The sequence below is a fragment of the Labrus bergylta genome, chromosome 9 (assembly GCF_963930695.1).
Source record: "Labrus bergylta chromosome 9, fLabBer1.1, whole genome shotgun sequence".
In the NCBI taxonomy this organism is placed as follows: Eukaryota; Metazoa; Chordata; class Actinopteri; order Labriformes; family Labridae; genus Labrus; species Labrus bergylta.
The window spans coordinates 18,128,080-18,146,478 of NC_089203.1; positions in this window are offsets into that span (position 1 = coordinate 18,128,080).

Sequence of the window (18,399 nt, forward strand, 5' to 3'; positions counted from 1 at the left end):
AGAGCAGGCATGATTCATCTTGTAAAAGCAGGTGAGAGATCCTTTGCTCTGCATTAACATATCATACATATGAGCGAGGGGAAAAAAACACATCTGTAATATGAAATGTATATAGAGAAATATTTTGTAGCTCTAAGGGAGAGAGAAACCTCTCCCTTTAAATATTACATAATACAAATAAATAAATAACTAAAATTGTTAGGTCTTTTAAGAGCCAATCAATTGCTGGTTTTTCTGTTTCAAGAGGACAGCCTAAAGAGGAATCCAGGAAGTGAATGTGCTTTAATCAAATTGGAGCGATTACAGCGGACAGAAAAGATCTAGAAGGTTAAAGCAGTGTTGGGGTACATGTCTTGTGAGACATGCAAATGTTCTATATTAATCTTAGTTTTATATTTCAATCACTACTTCTGCTCCATTATTACAGGACATTTTGCTTAAAACATGAAAAAAATCTAATCTGTTTCATGCTTACCGGCAAAATGAAACCCAAATTGGTGCCTTGTGCTGTATTCAAATACTCAGCCGGGTAATAAATTCAACCTTAATGTAGATTATGTTAAATTTATGTTGAGCATTTGTAGCCTGTGCTTTGGTTGGACTCCACGGCACAATATTTTCAAAGGTTTTCGTTTACAGCGTTCTTGTATTAGATTAAATAATATTGTCAAACTTAATCTGCAGTTTATTATGTTATAAAACTGTCACCTGTATTGGATTATTGTCACCATTTGTGACACACAGTATAGCATAAAAAGCAATTTCCAGTTATTTCTTTAGTGGCTGGACATAAATACTAATGGTGGAACAAATGTGAATAAGAAATCGTACAACGCTTTCGTAAATTGAACTTTAACATGTGGACAGGGATGTTTCACTTTCAAGAAGATGAAATTGAAACTGAAGATGAAAAAACCTTTTTGTCATAATTACTGTAACTACTTATTGCCACAAACACTGAAACAACACTACACTGCACAGGCAGGAATGATTGAACTGTTCGCTTGTAATTACACTGTGACTCCTACCAAATTGAATAACTAGTGCTGAATACAATAAGAACAACCTTGTTATAGCAGACCCAGAGGAATAATAGTCCTGTAGGGCTTATGTCAATAAAAAAAATATTACATCTTCTACACAGCTATGCACACATCTGCGTGAATATGCATGACTGAGTTGTGTCTGCGTATGTGTGAGTGCAGTGCTGGATAAATGCTGCACCCAATTAAACAGCCTGCACAGGAAAGATGTGGATCAACAGCATTAGGCGATTTATCTTGTGAAATGAAAGCATTGGCCTCTGACCTTCTGACAACAAATGAAAAAGGAGGACCTGTGATTTATGGCATAAACGCTGAAATCATCCTGTGCTTTTGAAAAGAGACGCTTCTCTGCATCCCACCTTGCAGCTCTCCCCCCAACACTATGCATCAGCCTGCACAGCCCTGATTACATAAACCCACCTGGACAAAGTGTAACAAACAAACACACACACACACACAGACACACACACACTCGTAATGAGCTCTACAACCCCCAACCACTGCACAGACCATGTATTGAGCTTTTCAGTCATTTCTAGGCATTTCTCCGAGAAGCTGTGTGACTGCTTCTTTGTCACCTGACCGGATGCAGCTCCATAAAAGGACAGTCGGTAGTGAGGCAGTCTTAAAGAGGCAGTTCCACATCAACACGCACTGTAGCCTTAACTAACTGCAAGAGGGGGTGAGGAAGCAAGTCTTACAAGTCTCTCTCAGGCATCGTTACATCTGAGCAGAATCAACTTGTTATTCAACAAACAGCTAATATTGAAAGGAATAAATCCCAGAGTATAATGCAGGGGAATCTTTACAGTTATGCTTCTGCAGCTCAATGAATCATAGCTTTTGTGATGTGTGAGAATGCACAAAAGGAGGGTGGGATGTGCACAGCAAATGATGACAGAACACAAGATAGGAAGAGAAAGAGAGAATGAGAGATACTCATAAGCGAATGTAACATGCAGAGAAGCCTCCACGAAGCTCTCTTAGCGATGCAGATGCAGAAAACAAAAGCTACACGGGTAAGACTCCTATTAATAGGCCTCAGTGGCAGAGAACAGCTGCTCCACCACACACACCAAACACAACATTAACTGACGGAATAATGAGGGAGAGGAGTCTATACATGGAGCAAAACTGAAAGAAAATGGAGGACAGGGAAAGAGAGGAATGGGGTAAGAAGATGGACACAAGGTGAGGTGTAAAGATTTGTTCACATGCAGCAAAAAGACAGAACGAAATAAACAGAGTAAATGTGTTGAAAGTCGGTGGTTAAGAGACGAGCTGCAACGAGACAGGAAGGGGAAAGCAGTTGGTAAAAGGTGTTGCACAGGTCTATGACAGACACCATAACCAAGCAGAAATAAAGCTTAGGTACCCTGTGTGTGGGCAGAAATGCGATGACTAGAGGGGGCATTACTGAAGCATGGTGCTGAACAGAAGGGGGAGTAAAAATAGAGAGAAGAAAATAGTGAGATGCTGAGAAAAAAAAAAGAGAAAACAACAAAATGCTTCTGAGTCCACGAGTGCATTGGAATGCAAAATGAACTCAGTGTGATTACCCATTCACCTTGCCACAGAGAGCAATGCATCTGGAATTAGTGTGTGTGTGTGTGTGTGTGTGTGTGTGTGTGTGTGTGTGCTTGTTGAGTGTGCATCATCACGACGTGCTTGATGCGTGTTTGGTGTGAAAGCAGGGCAGAAAAAGAGAGAGAGAGAAAGAGAGAGAGAGAGAGAAGAAAAAAGACACAACAACAAAGACACAAATTAAAAGAGGAAAGAAAAAAAGACAGGATGACAAACAGAGAAGCGAGGAGAGAGAGAGAGAGAGAGAGAGAGAGATAGAGAGTAAAACAGAGTCAGAACAGTCTGTGGGGATGCAGGCGGGGGAGGAATGTGGTTTCCATGGCAACCTGAGGAAGGCTGAGCTCTGGGTGTCCGTTCCAGCTCTGCACTGCACCGGCCCTCGCCTCTCAGCCGCCTTGCTCTCTCTATCTCTTCTCTTCTCTCTTTCTCTCTCTCTCTCTCTTTTCAGCCTCCCCCACTATATCTTCCTCCTAACAGCCCCCTCTTCACTCCCTCTCTCTCCCTCCACCCTGTTACATGCGCCTCCTCAGCTTCCTCGCCTCCTTCATGTGATAGAGGGAGTCACACACACACACACACACACACACACACACACACACACACACACACACACACACACACACAGCCAGCTCCGCGTTTCCCACCCTGGAGTCAACCTGTACTGTCACTGTATTCTTACGCAGACATGATCACGTTTAATCTATGTGCTGACAGCCAGCATCTTCCTCTCTTTTACCCCTCAAAGCCCACTGATCCTCACGCCTCCAACCACCTAACCAATGCACTAGTTCTGGGCTGAGCTGAAAAGCTACCGCCTGCGGACACTGTGCTTTCCATGTGCCACTGGCCGTGTTGTAGTGGGAAAGGCATGTGAACACAAGGGCTTTCACCCATGTTTCTGTCATGAAACATGCAGACTGTGCTCGATGCTCGTGTAAGTAGCAGGTCGACTGTCATTGTTAAAGACAATACTCAACATTTTAGGAAATGTGCATCCTCACTCCTCTGTTAGGATTTTAAAGAGCCGATTGATACCATTTTAATGTCTTTGTGCTTTACAGTATATAAAACTAGAGGTAGCTGGTGGATAGCTCTGCTAAGCATAAAGCCTGGGAACAGGAAGACACATATTGAAAAACAATCGGACTAGCAGCAAGCTGACCTAATAACATATTGAACCCACTTTGATAAATTAAGAAAAATAAAATGGACAAGCCTTCGCCAACTAGTGAAGTTGCACATGACAACCATATGTCTTTACTTAAGAAATCTGTATTAAAGACTTTGAAGAAATACAGTAAACTGTATTAAGGGTAATGCATGTATCTGGTCTGATTAGAAGACATTTCCTCAAGGTGTGCCTGATTAAATGTGTTCATGAGACATTAACATATATTGCCATATTTAAAAGTAGAAGTTCTTACTATGATCAGCTAATAGACAGAACTATAAATGTGTATTTCTTAGGTTAAGAGGTACTAGTTGTATGGATTCTGTTAGCCATGTTAGCTAGCAATTTCAATGTTGCTCCCAGTTTTTATCAAGCTAAGATATCTAGCCGTTTGTAGGACTGATTGCATCTCTGATATGCAGTCCAAAGATGATTCAATAATCATCTTTGGACATTGCAAAAATATGTATGAAACATGTTTGAGCTTCAGATTATTATTATGAGCCGTCTGAATTGAGGTGATTCCATTTTTTTTTTAAATTGATCAAACTAAATGTTTTTAAATCAATACCTGGACTCCCCCGACCCTTTTTTGATTAAGCAGGCACCTCTCAACATGAAACAAAATGATCCAAAGGTCATCAACCTTCAAAAACAAATGTTTGATGAGGCTAGTGCGCATCTATAATACCACACTGAACTGTCATGAGGAACATGTCAGGTCATCATCAGCATCACTGGCTTCATCCTCTTAACGCCTCAGAACAATAATCAATGTAAAGTTGTGTCAGGATGATCAAATGTTTTACTTACATTTGGGACTTCCACATGGGAACGAATCACAAAGCCAGAAACTCGCTCCACTTTGTGAGGGCTCCTCCTACTGGTCACTCGCACCAGAGACACACCCTCCTCCTCTGCGTCCTCCTCTTCCTCATCCTGGTCCTGTGGGACACAAACAGATACTTTTTTTTCCAGATAAGACTGAATGGAATCAGATTTTTGAAAAATCCAAAAGCGACATTCAGGACATACTCGTGATGCTAAGGATAAATGTCATCATCGAATGAAAAACAATCTCACATCTGTTCAACAGTCATAGCTTTATAAACAGATTAAAGGGGACCTATCGTGCTCTTGTTTACAGCTCTGTATTTTTATCCTGGGAGTTAGTGAGAGCAGTTTTGTATGATTCACAGTTTTTAAAAAACATGTATAAACATGTATTTATTTAATACTTCCCCTTCATGCAGCACCTGAGTTCATGATGTCTAAAAAAAAGTCATGTAAGCTCCCGTCTTTTAAAGCTAGCTTTCCTGAAACCTGTGTGAAAGGCTTTCTATTGTATCTAAAAAAAATAAAGATGAAGACACGAAACGACTTAATGATATCATTTATTTTCTTGACAGAGACGGCGACTGGCAACATCCATCTGTACAGATTTGACTGCCTGACTGAAAGAAAGTGGACAACATGAAAATGTGCAGCTTTAAAGATCACAGCAGCATGCCTCTGTTTAGAAAATATTACCAGTGTTACCTGCCTGTTGTGTGACATCGCAGTTTACTGGAAGTCTTTTAAAATCAAACTGAATGGAAAATGTCAAAGTACCAAAAAATTCAAGGAACAAAAGGGACATTGCTAGTCAAAACAGTAGCTATTAGACATAACTTCCTTTCTATGAATACAAATGCTAAATGACTTGAATTATCTCTGACTCTCTCTCTCTCAATGCATCTCTCTTTTCCATTTTCTGTCAAACACGGTGCTGGTGTCAGCAGACGGCTATCCACCAATAAGTCCAGTTCTGCGCTATCATTCTGCCTGAGTTATTAAGTTATCAGTTGTTTTTATGATTGTATAAATGAAATACCTTCTACAAGACTATTACTGGGAGTATATTCACATTCATATACCAAGGGCATCATGATTTACAAGGCTTGTCTTCTCACTTTTCATCAGCAAAGTGATGCAACTCCAGAAATATTGAGAATCAGTAATGGTTTAACACATTCAAATCAGACACATGTACATGAAAAGGTTTTTTCCGATCCAAATGCTGATTACATTCTATTAATGAAATCTACCTGCCTGCTAAAACAAAGCCTCTTCTCCTCTGACCTCTTACATTTCTTTTCCAAAGGAGCTATTCTCAACTGTCACCTGCTACATTGCTCCAAATCAGGGAATTTGCAGACTCATTTATTTTTTCTCCCATCCTCCACCGCAGGTGACAGCGTGGCTAGAATACTGATGAAAGAGTCCATTAAGGAGCTCTCTATCTATCTATTGCTTTCTCTATCTCTCTCTCCTTCTTTCTCTTCAGGACTGTGCCAGTGCCCGACAAGCAGCTGGAATCCAGATGAGGGGATGGAAGGAAAGATCAGGAGAAACGTTGCTCTGAATTAGAGGCTACACAGGGTGGATCAGGAAAGGAGCGGGGAATTTAAAATAACAGTGTAAAGTTCTAGCTGTAGCCACAGTTTGTGGTTCAAGTCCTCTGCTGCGGGCGTGCAAGATAATGGACATACAACCGAATATTATGAAAAGAGACACAGATGTTGTTGCCAATAAAAGGATACTTGAGCTCGTCTAATACCAGTAATAGGGCTGTAATTGTTCCACCATAGGACTTATCAAACACGTTAGAGGTCAAAATCATTGAAAACATATTTTTACATCCTTTTTTTAAATATTGCTAACTCAGATGTTATACTGCTTAATATGTCATCATGTCCTGAACACAGTGTCATAATGCAGAAGAATCCTTCATGTTGAAAATGATGTCACTCTGCTCACTAAAGCGAGTCCAGGAGCTGACATGAACTGGTCAACAAAGTCTTTTTGCACTAAAGCTTCTACTTAATACAGTCTAGTACATGTCAAGTTTATTGTAGTGAGAGCAGATAATCCGGTTCAGACAGAGCACACGACTTTCAAAAACATATTGCCATTAAGTGATTGAGTGGAGGGCAGGGCTGTGAAGCATGAAGGAATAATGTTAGATTAAAGTTTTTTATCTCATGTGAGGATTGAAAAGGCAGACAGAGCCAGCTGCCCCCCGGTGGTCAATGGTCACACGGGGGATCACTGTATTACATGAAGCATTATTGTGCAGCTCACAGTTATTCAAGTTCAAATTCCATAATGAACAGGGATTGACCATACCCTCCTTTTTTTTTTTTTTATCAAACTCAGAGTGTTTAACAATGTTACTCATAGTAAGGCTAGGAGTTATTCATTAATAGGGGTGTGTCTGATCTGACTGACAGCCGTGTGTGTCGTAGCTGTTTGAAAGGAGACTGGCCAGCCTCTGCTGGAAAGTTAATAAAAGACAGCTTTTCCCATATTGTGACAGGAGACCGCAATTGTTGTGCTTCAGAAGTCTGCTTCAGAAACCAATGGGTCATACCATAAAATCCGAGACAGGGTCAGGGACCTACAGAGCAGGTCATATGTCTTCCCTCCTCCCCATGTTTCCCAGCAATGTTTCCTACACTACTAAATAAAATGAATACATCAACTAGTAACATGACAAGTGTATTTTTTGTCTTTCTCTAGTAATGAAAAAAAAACATGTTTTGATGCACAAATAATTTAACAAAGTAATTTCTTATTTTTCAGCAGAAGGTTCCAGTTGGTTGACAGATCAGAGCCGGCCATTGTGCCTAAGTTGAACTGTGAAAATGTGATTATTAAAGATTAAAATCCTTTTTCATGGCTGTTTTTTTTTTTTTGCACAACCTTGACTCTATTCCACTGTGTATTCCACTATGTACAAACACAGGCACATTCATCAGGAGCTAAAGTGTCGTTCTCATCTGTGCTCACAAAGCCATCATCATCATTCAGTTAATTGGTTTGAAGAATCAGACAAAGATCAATTTCATTTACATTTTGTCATAGCTGAAGGACAGCAGTGAGGTAATGTTAAATTAGGAAAGTAAAATCTTAAGTTGTTTTTTTACCTCTTACTTAAAACTATAAGTATAGTGGTCTGGAGCAGAGCTCTGTTTTAGTCTAAATATACATACGTATGTGAAGGAGGTTTACATCAGGCTTGCAAGATATGACATAACTGTGTCATATGTGATTACATTGTTAAATATTGCGATCACAATATAAAGTGCAATAAAAACAATGAGTGTGTACATTAGCTAAAAATCACATTGTTTATGTATATCTGCTTTTTTCATGTTTTTCAAAATACCCACGTTTACAAATGCAAAAATAATTTTGTTCCACCTCTGAATTAGCATCGATCGATCTGAAGGTAGCTAGCTGCTGGCTATCTTAGCTTCATCTGTCTGGATCAAGAAGGTGTGAAAGCACAGCCGTCTACTAAATGGATAATAGCTACGCATGCTGAGTGAGAATGCATTGCTCGTCAACATAAATCTTTTTTTTTTTCTTATTTACTGGGAGAAATTCTTACTTTTGCCATGTGATAATTGCAAATCTGTCATTGTGATAACTCTAAAAATCTGATTAACCGCGAAGCCCTAGTTCTGACACAAAATGCTCTTCTCCTGTAAATTCATTTGTGTCATTTTCACTTTCTCTTTCTCTAAATAGTGAATAAAAATGTCTGGCTGACTTTATGAGAGTGAACAGCACTCGTTTGATTCTGTCTAATTCACTCTTCTCTTCCTTCCAACCTTTTTTGGTTCTCATCAGACATCCACTCACCAGGTGGAAGTCACGGCTGCCCGCCATGACTCATGATAGCATTTAATCCATGTAGGAGTGCGAGGGACACAGGTAGTGACACCTCCTGTTTGCTGCCAAGTAGCCTTTATTTTTAATACAGCACAGCAGCACGTGTAACACCAGATATAATGTAAACATAAGCATAGTTTCAACAATCTATAATGTGAAGAAGGAAAATTACCTCCCACGCATTCTGCCTGCTGTCTTCTTTCACAACAGTTTGTTCCTTGTTTAGTTGCAAGGTCACCTCGTAACACTCTTGAATATCTGTGAGAAAGAAAACAATAATGAGCATTTTTTTTTTTTTTTTTACCCTTCACTTGGATAATTATAAACAAATGATGCAAGTGCTTTTTTTTAACACTATAATCTTTATTTCTAGATATATCGTCTCAGGGTCTAAAAGTCTGCTGCTTTGGCTGTGTAAAAGAATCCACCGATCAATCATGGGAACATATAGAGACGTCTTTTTTTTCTCAGTGATGCACTGGGTGAAAACCTGGGGGTGGGTGTCGTCTGTTTTTTATGGAAGTTATGTCTCCATATTTGAAAGTGCTCGTCTATCTTGATGCTGAACTATATTAGTCATGACTGAATTACTCATCACGTCACTGTCTTAGAGGCCCTATATCACAGATGATCATACTACCTGCATCACAAAAACAAAAGTGTTTCTACCTATTCGATTTATTTTGTTTTACACATCATAGACATTGTGTGTCATTTGCCTTGTAGTGTTTAAACTCCATTTAGGGTGAGGTTGAATGAGTTCCTCTTAGGCCTGAACGATATGTGATGTGCGATAACATTTTTCAACATAGCACTAATAGGGGTCTGCGGGTTAAGATCAGTTGGTAGAGCAGCATGTTCAGAGGCTGCAGTCCTCATTGCACTAATCACAGGTTGACTCCCACTCCTGCTGTTCAGTGCATGTTATACCCCCACTCTCTCTTCCCATGTTTTCTCTTTATAGCACTCCTATCAAGTTAAGTCGCAAAAAAAAACTGTGACAACAATTTGAGGTGGGATAAACAAACAATGAAAGAGTGCACATTAAATATAACCAGGGCTGTACAAGAAATCCCAATTGTATCATTCATTTTAATGCAGTCAGTTGAATCTGGAGCTAGACATCAGCTACCCTCAGAGTATTTGTTACAAATGTTGTGGTAAAAAAGAGGCTTGACTCATTTTGGATTCCCAAGAAGAATGTTGCAATCAGCATAAGCTGAAGCTAATGCTGATTCTTTAGTGTTACTTTATTCACCACACTTCACATCATTAACACAAAATCGAAAAAATAGTATTAGGCATCATGTATTTTTCCTCATCGTGCAGGCCTAAGATAAAATAGAATCGATAAAAAAGTTCATTAAGATTATATAAACTCAATGCATTTGCTTGGAATAACTTCCTGCATCTCATGAATGGAGGCTATAGTCCTCCAGGCAGGTGAGGTGACCCCGCCCGGGTTCAAATCCGACCTGTGGATTCCTTTATTTTTAAATCCAAAATAATGGAATTTCAAACGTGCGATTAAAAATGTAAATCATCGCAATTAACTATTGACATTTCACAATTAATTTCATTTCAATTAATCACTATTAAAAATTGGAATTGTTTGACAGCCCTGTTTGACAACTAAAATTAACATTTAGAAATAGTGTGAAATTGAAATAAAAGGTTTGTGGTATTTAGCATGTAAAACATTTACCACTGAAACTATTTTTATTAAATGCGTAATCATGCTAAGATTAACTGATAAGCTCTCAAAGCAAAAAAACAGCTATTGTTATACAGATTTATGATCACTGGAATCATTACGTCTGAACTATTGAACAGGCTTGATGGAAATGAAAAGATCAACACATTTATCTCCAGAGTAGAACATCAATGCTTGTAATGATTTCATTTCAACACCCTCAGTTCAGCTCACAAACATAAGTGACACTGCTCTCACTAAAGCCGTGCAGCAATGAGGCAATGATGTAATAACAATATCTCATATAAGTCGGAAAACTTGGCTCTTCAAAGGAGGAAGGTGGCAGAGATCACATTGGGTGCCCCTTCCTTTAGTCAATGGGGTAAACAAATGTAATGGAGTTCAGTTTCTTTTTATCCTGAACTGCTCTACTTGTTTCTCTCTGCCTCCACTCATCACCTCTTGGCTCATTTCTCACCCATGTCCCGTGGTCACCTATTGAGTGGCAGCCATTTGATGAGAATGCACTGGGACAATTTTGCTGATGTCAAACACGGGCCTGCTTACTGCACTGTTGACACAAAGAGGTTGTTGGAGAGTTCATCAACTTCCCGAAGTTCAATGTCAGGACAAGATGTCCAACGAGACACATTTTGAGAAGGACGCCGATAAGAAAGTGAATATTTTGCAATGTGTATCCTTTTGGTGGAAACAGACACTTCTACATCCAAAGTGTATGTGTGTGAGACAGTGAGATAAGAGTCACTATGTCCAAACAAGACACAGTGAGAACAAAAGTGTAAGAATGGAGCATGTGACTCATCACTGTGTCTGAATGTGGAGGAGTGGAGCCATGTGTGGGCAGAGGAGTTTGTTGCACAGCTGACTAAAGAGCAATCTCACTTACACAAACTTTTATAAAGATGCAGGTACACACAGGCCTAACTGTGCATACACTTATGTACGGCATATAAATACCTTAAATGACACCTAGTCCGACTCATTATTGCTAATTAACCACCTAATTGAGATTCACAACAAACTGATCGTCTACTAAAAAACATCACGATTTATGAAAAGTCTTCTCTATTAGTTCATGAACAAGACAAAGTAATGGCCTAATGAATACGAAATGCATGGAAGTAGAATCTGGTTTAGGTCCAGTATTACATTTAAAAACTAATACACCTAACAGAAAACAATTATAAAAAACACTGCCGCCTTTTTACAAGACTGAAATGTTGCAAACAGGGCTTTCTTTAAGCCTTCAATAAGCCTGTAGTAAATGCTTATCGCCAGGAGGGGGCAGATGTCAACAAATATCACATGAAGGTGACAAGGCAAGTGTGTTGACAAACTGTTACACATCAATCAGACAAGTAGCAACCTTAGCATTTGATTGGAGATGTGTTTCTGCCCACATGTGAAATGTTTGCCTGTTATTCACTTCTCTATTTTTTGGGGGGGAGGGGGGGGGGGGGGGGTTGACTATAAATGCTAACTCAAAAGCTCAGCACTTACATTGTTTATTTGTAGTTTGGTGCTGGGAAGGTAGTGTATAGTGTGTTTATCAGAGCTAGCCAGCTACTGTAGCCTGAAACAAGGATGATAAAGGGTTTTAAGAGAGAAACTAAACGTTGCAGGCGTTAAAACCCAAAACCTATGAGCTGCAAGATGCTACAAAGCTTTTGCTATAGAGTTAGCAGATAACTCTCAGTCACTAAATCAGTTTGAGTGACATTCTGCACATATACGATTAGTCATTTGACCAGTTGCTCATGTAAAAATACAGGAGGTTTCAGATGTTAAGAAGTCTCATAAACATTTCATCTGTTCAGTCTCGAAGGATTTGCTCTTCAGCTGCATCATGGACACCTGGCTTGCTTTCACACAACTAACACTTCTAATTACATCGCTCGTCTATTCCTGGCAAAGGCAACAAAATACAGAAAAGATGCCTAATCAGTTCTGAAAGTGCAATGCAATCAGGATTCACAGTAGCACAAAGGATCTGCAACTTTCCCCAAATATGTATTCGAACCGGTCCAACCCACAGAGACCACATAAATTCCTGGGCACATAATGCATAATCCAAGCCAGAAGTCTCTTTCACAGGACTAATTCCCATATCTCTTTTTGATGTTGGGACTATTTTGGGACAGCCCCGTTGGAGCTCTGAGGCTTTTTGCCACAGTCAGAGGGGGTTTCCTCCACCTTCTCTTTGTCCTACAAAAGATGCTACATGCAGCATCAGCATGTTTGTGTGTGTGTTGTAGTAGGCCTCTTCTATTTGTCATGAACCTTTTTAAATGGACTGAAGTCATCTCTTTATTGCCTGCCTGCGGTGAATCATGCAACAAAAAAAAAAAGAAAAAGAAAAGGAATGTGCCCCTGGTTCTTCATATGAAGATGAGCAAACCCACACCTCACTAGAATAACACATTCAAAGAAAACTAGGTCACAAATTCAAGGCAGGGTAAACAATTCACCCCCTTGTTTCTGCCTAAATAAAGTATTCCCCCAGGCATTAAGAGTCCTCTGTGATTTAACGTGTGTCTGTCTGCATGTGTGCCCAAACTCCCTCCGTACAGCACCCCTCCCCATGCCTCTGACTGCATGTTTGTATGTTGGAACAAAAGGATGGATGCACTGTTCAGGCAACCTTTGTTCGTGACTGTGCAACCATGCAAACGTCCAATCAGGCGACCAGTACTGAAGCTTCCCACACTGCATCAAACACCTCTTTACTTCCCACAGCGGATCAAAGTTACAGATACCTCTTCAAGACAAATACGTTCTGTTGGTAGATTTCTGTCTTCAGATCATGAAAACAGCAGCGTTTTCAATCTTTTAAAAAAAAAAGTTTTAATCATTAAACATAAAGTTTACAACATCATCAGAAAGCTCAAAACTTTTAGCACACCATCACCTGACAAAGCAACACAACAGAACCACTTCACATGGCCCTGAGAATGCCAGGCCAAACACAACAGGAGAGGATAAGAGGATGAGTAATGTTTGTATTGCACTGTATTCCTATTAGTGCTGTGAACCGGCTGCTCCTCCAATCTGCTTTTCCTGATAAAAACCACATGTTGAATGAAGGGCGAGACTTCATCAAGCCACCACCTGAACGTCACCAACCACAGGCCTTTTTTTATATTCCTGCACTCTTTCACTCTCTCTTTCACAAAGAGCCAGGAGGGGTTGGGAGACACTTGGCATGGCAGCCAGGAGTATTTTATTTCCCCGTCGGCCTCAGGCTCAGCCCTGATTGAACATTCTTTGTAAGGAATGTTTGGAATCTCGATTTGGGAGCTAATCCTCGAGAGTCAACGTGGTTTAAATTCATAACGAGGTGGATTTCATCTAGTGTTGATAGTTTGATCAATTTAACTGTTTTGAGTAGTCTAGTTTGTGTATTCTGCCCAGGTGTCCTTTACTTAATACTTTCTCATTTGTGCAAAACAATGTCAATACAGGAAAAAAACTGACTGACAGGATTGAGTTTTTGTTTTTTTTGGCTTTGGGTCCTTTGAAAAAGACACACGTTGAAGTGTCTCTAAAGCAAAAAGGTTACCAGCACCCTGCTGAGGGACACTTTGGCATTCTCAATATTTACATGGCTGGGTATCATTTACCTCACAAGTTATTCTAATGAAGGGAAGCTCAAACTCGTTAACATTGTGTACCGCTGATTCTGACAAATATCTTAAAAATGGATTTAGAAAATCAAGACAAGACAAGACAAGACAAGAAACTATATTTCAAGATAACACAACTTTTTTGATAACTCTTTAGCTACAGATGCTATGTTAGCATTCAAAACACTCCAACCTAACATTACAGCTAGCCAAGAATGTATGACTTTACTATCATGACCTGTACAACTATTAAAGGGCAATGTTAGTCCCTAGTCAAAGTTAAAAACCTTAACTTCAGATTCCCTGTATGTAACAACCTGGAGCACCGATATTGTACCTAAACTGACAATATCGGGGAAGCTTAAATTATTATCATTGTTATTAAAAATACTCATTGAACTGGAAAAGAATCAGTGTAAACATCCTGTGTTAATGAAAACTATACTCTTCAACTTCATTAAACGATTGTTTTAGGAGTGGACAGGTCAGTTCATACTGTGTGTACAGTAACTGAACTATACAAAAAAGGCAGACTCAACAGCTAGCTGCTCTCGAAAAACCTTTCTACAGGCAGAATGATGGTTTCAGCTACATGCTACCATTAGCGTGGTGCTAGCCTGCTCACGATGACAGTGCCAAAACGGTGTTGTTAAGCAAGTCCATGCATAATGGTTATCATGCTCACTATCTGTGTGTAGCATTTTAACACGCTAACATTTACCTATTACTGCTACAGAGCACAAAGTACGCTACAAGCTAAGACGGTTTTGTTTGGCGCAGATATTTCAAAATGAGGCCCTTCAGCTCTGATAAAAGGCTCTCTGGCCCCTTTAAGGTATATATGGTTTTGAAAAACAGATGGTGCCTAGCCTTGCTGTAAAACATTAAAGGAATACGATAAAGTGGGTTACGGATCTAATCAGATACATATAGAACCCATCATACTGTGTTTATTTAACTGCTCCCTGATCAGCCCCTACCCCTCAGCTCCCCCACAGTGAAGCAGCAGTGGGTCAGCAGTAGCAACAGTACACCCAGGGGCAGGCATCATTATAACATGGCTCTGGTAATTAGAAGGACCACTCAACCATCAGTTAAATTGAAGTAATGTGCTTTAAAAAAAAAAAAAGATTGAGGTTAAGATTCCTATTGGCCTCAACTGAGCTCTTTTCTGAAAGACCAAACTTGTTTTGAAGGTGAAGCTGGTAACTAATAGCACCTCTTCAGTACAAAGACACTTTTTAGGACACTTTCCGGTAAGTACATTAGTGTAGTCAGCAGCAGCTCCAGTAGATTACTCTAATATGATTATTTAGTAAAAGTGAATCAACTAAACAACATAAGTCTATGAAGTATAAGGTACACAGGGCAATTTGTCAAGGGAGTGATTGTGCTTTCATATTACAACTGCATGAACTACAACTCAGTCTATAGCTAGACTGTGCAGACTGGCTTTATTGGGATTTCATTACAATCTTAGTATGTTACTGAGGGGGGTGTACAGGAAACCTTTGTGAGCCAAACTGAAAGGCCCCTTTCATAAAACTTAATTGGAAAACTTTTAGAATCAGTTAACTTGCAATGAAAATGAAAACAACCTGACTTGGTCCACATCCGGTGTCTGCCTGCAGCTGTTTCATGACAACACAAAACAGGGTATAGAAGTTGCACCACAAAAAATACTAACATAGAGCGACAACAGTGTAGCAAACAGGATTTAAAAAATGCATTCCTTTTGCAAAAACAAGGGATGTGACCAAGAAAAGTTCTGAGGTAAGTCCACCCTAAGAAAACTGTGATGTAATTTAAGCAACAGGGTAGAGTTTCGAAAGACTCCCTTCTTCCAAATAAGCAGCTTTACAGTGTTTTTCTTACCAAGAAGGGCATGGAACAGCTGGCTGCCCAAGATGGCGGACACTTTGCCAACGCTGGTCTTCAGCGCGTCCTCCTCTGGACTGGTCAGGTTGGCCTGGTATCGTCTAAGCAGCCCAACTGCCCGCTCTGTGTCTGTCTCACAAAATAAAAACATTTTTCAGGACAACGGAAGCAGAGAACATGTCGGCAGTCAACACTGACAGGGTCAAAAATACTTTTTTTTTTTTTTTTTTTAGAGTTTTGATGAAAATAAAAATGCAATGTCCTGCTTTTATAAGGATCAAGGAAAGCAATCAAGGAAATTAAATTTGAATTACATTTTTTTTTTTTAATCATCCAATATGTACAGGCTGAAACTTTATATTATCAATTCTAAACAGACATTTTAAACATCTTTATTCATCATTTCCACTATGCATGTCCAAATATATATTTTTTTAATAAAGCCTGGAGTCCTTGCTGGTTTTCTTAACAATATATTTTTTTCCCCAGCTACAGTCAAAGGAACAAATATATTTAGTTCAGAGTGGAATTAAAGATGAATTAGATTTAAGACAATTACAATTACATAGTTTGAACCAATAAACTATTGCCATTGTTTGCACAAGTTTACTTTGCAAAAATCCTTTTCTTATGTGAGTAACTGCAGCACTGCTCTTTGTTACATCTCTATGCAGAGCAAAATTAAAGATGTTTTTCTCTTCCAACACGACTGTACAGCTGGTTTTTGAACCCTGTGGGTGGTGAGGATCACAGCAGAGAGAGATGGAGTTAAATCTACTACTTCACAGTTTCCTACCTGATCCTGAACATTTTTTTTTTATCGACGAAAAAAGAAAAAACCCTCAAAACAGTAATCTATATGAGACTGCACAATGTCGAGATACATTTATTTACCTTTTCAAAGCCTTAAGGATACAAAATATCTCAAGGGATAATAACTGAAGTTTACCAGTGTTAAACCCTGGAGCTAAATTACAAGAAGTAGCCTGCAGAGCTTTCGTTTCCTAAAAACTTTAAACTTTAACCGAGGTTTACAAAACAAACCTTTGTCACGTGAGACACACTTACCATATTTATGCACCATGGTGTGGCCGTCGCGAAACGTCATGTAAAATTACAGCTGGGTGTGTTTTTGTTTTTTTTTAGAAGTGAAATAATTACAGCAATAGCCTAGGATAATCCTACCACCAGAACTGCCGCTCCTACTTCACAAACAAAGTGAGATATTGAGTGTAAAATCCTGTCGCTGGACACTCCCTGTCTGTTTCTGCAGCGGTCAGCGGTGGTCCACACCCACCCACTGGAGTTAAGATGAGACTAGAGGAGGAACTGTTGGCTCATGACAACTTTCCAGAAGTTTTTGGCTAAACGGCCCCTGAACGTGACATGTTCCCCCTCCCTCCCTCCCTCACACATGCCTTGCCTTCTTGGAAAGCGGCCCTCTGGCTCAGCCTCGCTGGGACACTGCGATAACAACATTGACACAGCGAGACCGTGCCACCTGCTGCTAACTTAGGATATTTATAACATGACACCATCAATAGTGATCAATCGGTGAGCGAGGCATCATGACCATTTTTTCCTCTTGGAGTGGCCCATGTTTCAAGGTTTTGCACCGAGTGCCATCTAGTGGTCTGTTAAGGTGGTGCCGTCTGCGAAATCACATAGATACCGGGATATGTTTCCAGGTCCTGCACAAGAACGACGAAATGTGTGTGGGGGAAATGTTGTTTTAAAAAAAAAGCCCTTTGTGGCTCCAGAATGAGCTGTGTTGTGTCTGATAATCTGCATCCAGTGATTCCAAGTTCATAAATGAGAATATCGTAACATGTAGAAGTTAGTTTACCAAACCTTCGTAGCCCGTTCCTCATCTCTGCTTCCAGATAGCGGCGTCCGCAGCCAAGGTGTATGCCCTCGAACTGCATTGTTGGTAATGTAGGCGCAGAGTTTTAGTGTGAAGAATGTGTAATAAAACAAAATATCTGGTTCTGCAACACTGGTTTTGGTTCATCCTGTAAATATAAGGCAACACAAAGCTTAAGCAATAAAAAACACTTTAAAGTGCCACCGCTCTCGATACCCCACCACAACTGTAATTGTTACATAGGCTACTTGAAATGTATGTTTCTAATAAGATTAGGAGCTGAAGTAGGAAGGCTAGCCTATAATGTTGCATTTAGGTCAGGAACAATATTTAACATGGATATATTTTACTATTTGACATCTCAGTGTTAAATATTCAGACCCAACACATTATCATTGTAAACAAAATGAAGACTAGCCTACTTGATTTTAAACACATAGGCCTACTAAAATTAAACAAGTGAATAATGAAATAGCAACTTTATGTGGACAAGGTGGTTTACGTGTTGCACATTGTACAGTCGTATTATACTATGTAATTAATAGGAGTATACTAAGGCATTAATGTATAGCATATAAAACACTAGGCCTGTATTTGTCTTTTTGTCCCAGTGATGTCCTGGCTCTGGTTGTCCATATACACAGTTAAGTTTTGGGGGCCATTAGAGGCCATGTGGTAGGGTAAACCGAGCCATGGGTCTGTTGGTGGCACGTGGCAACGCTGTTTTGGTTGTGATGGCAAAAGGGCCATAAGTAGGCCTATATATAATTTATCAGAGGGGCATAGGGGCTTAATTGGGA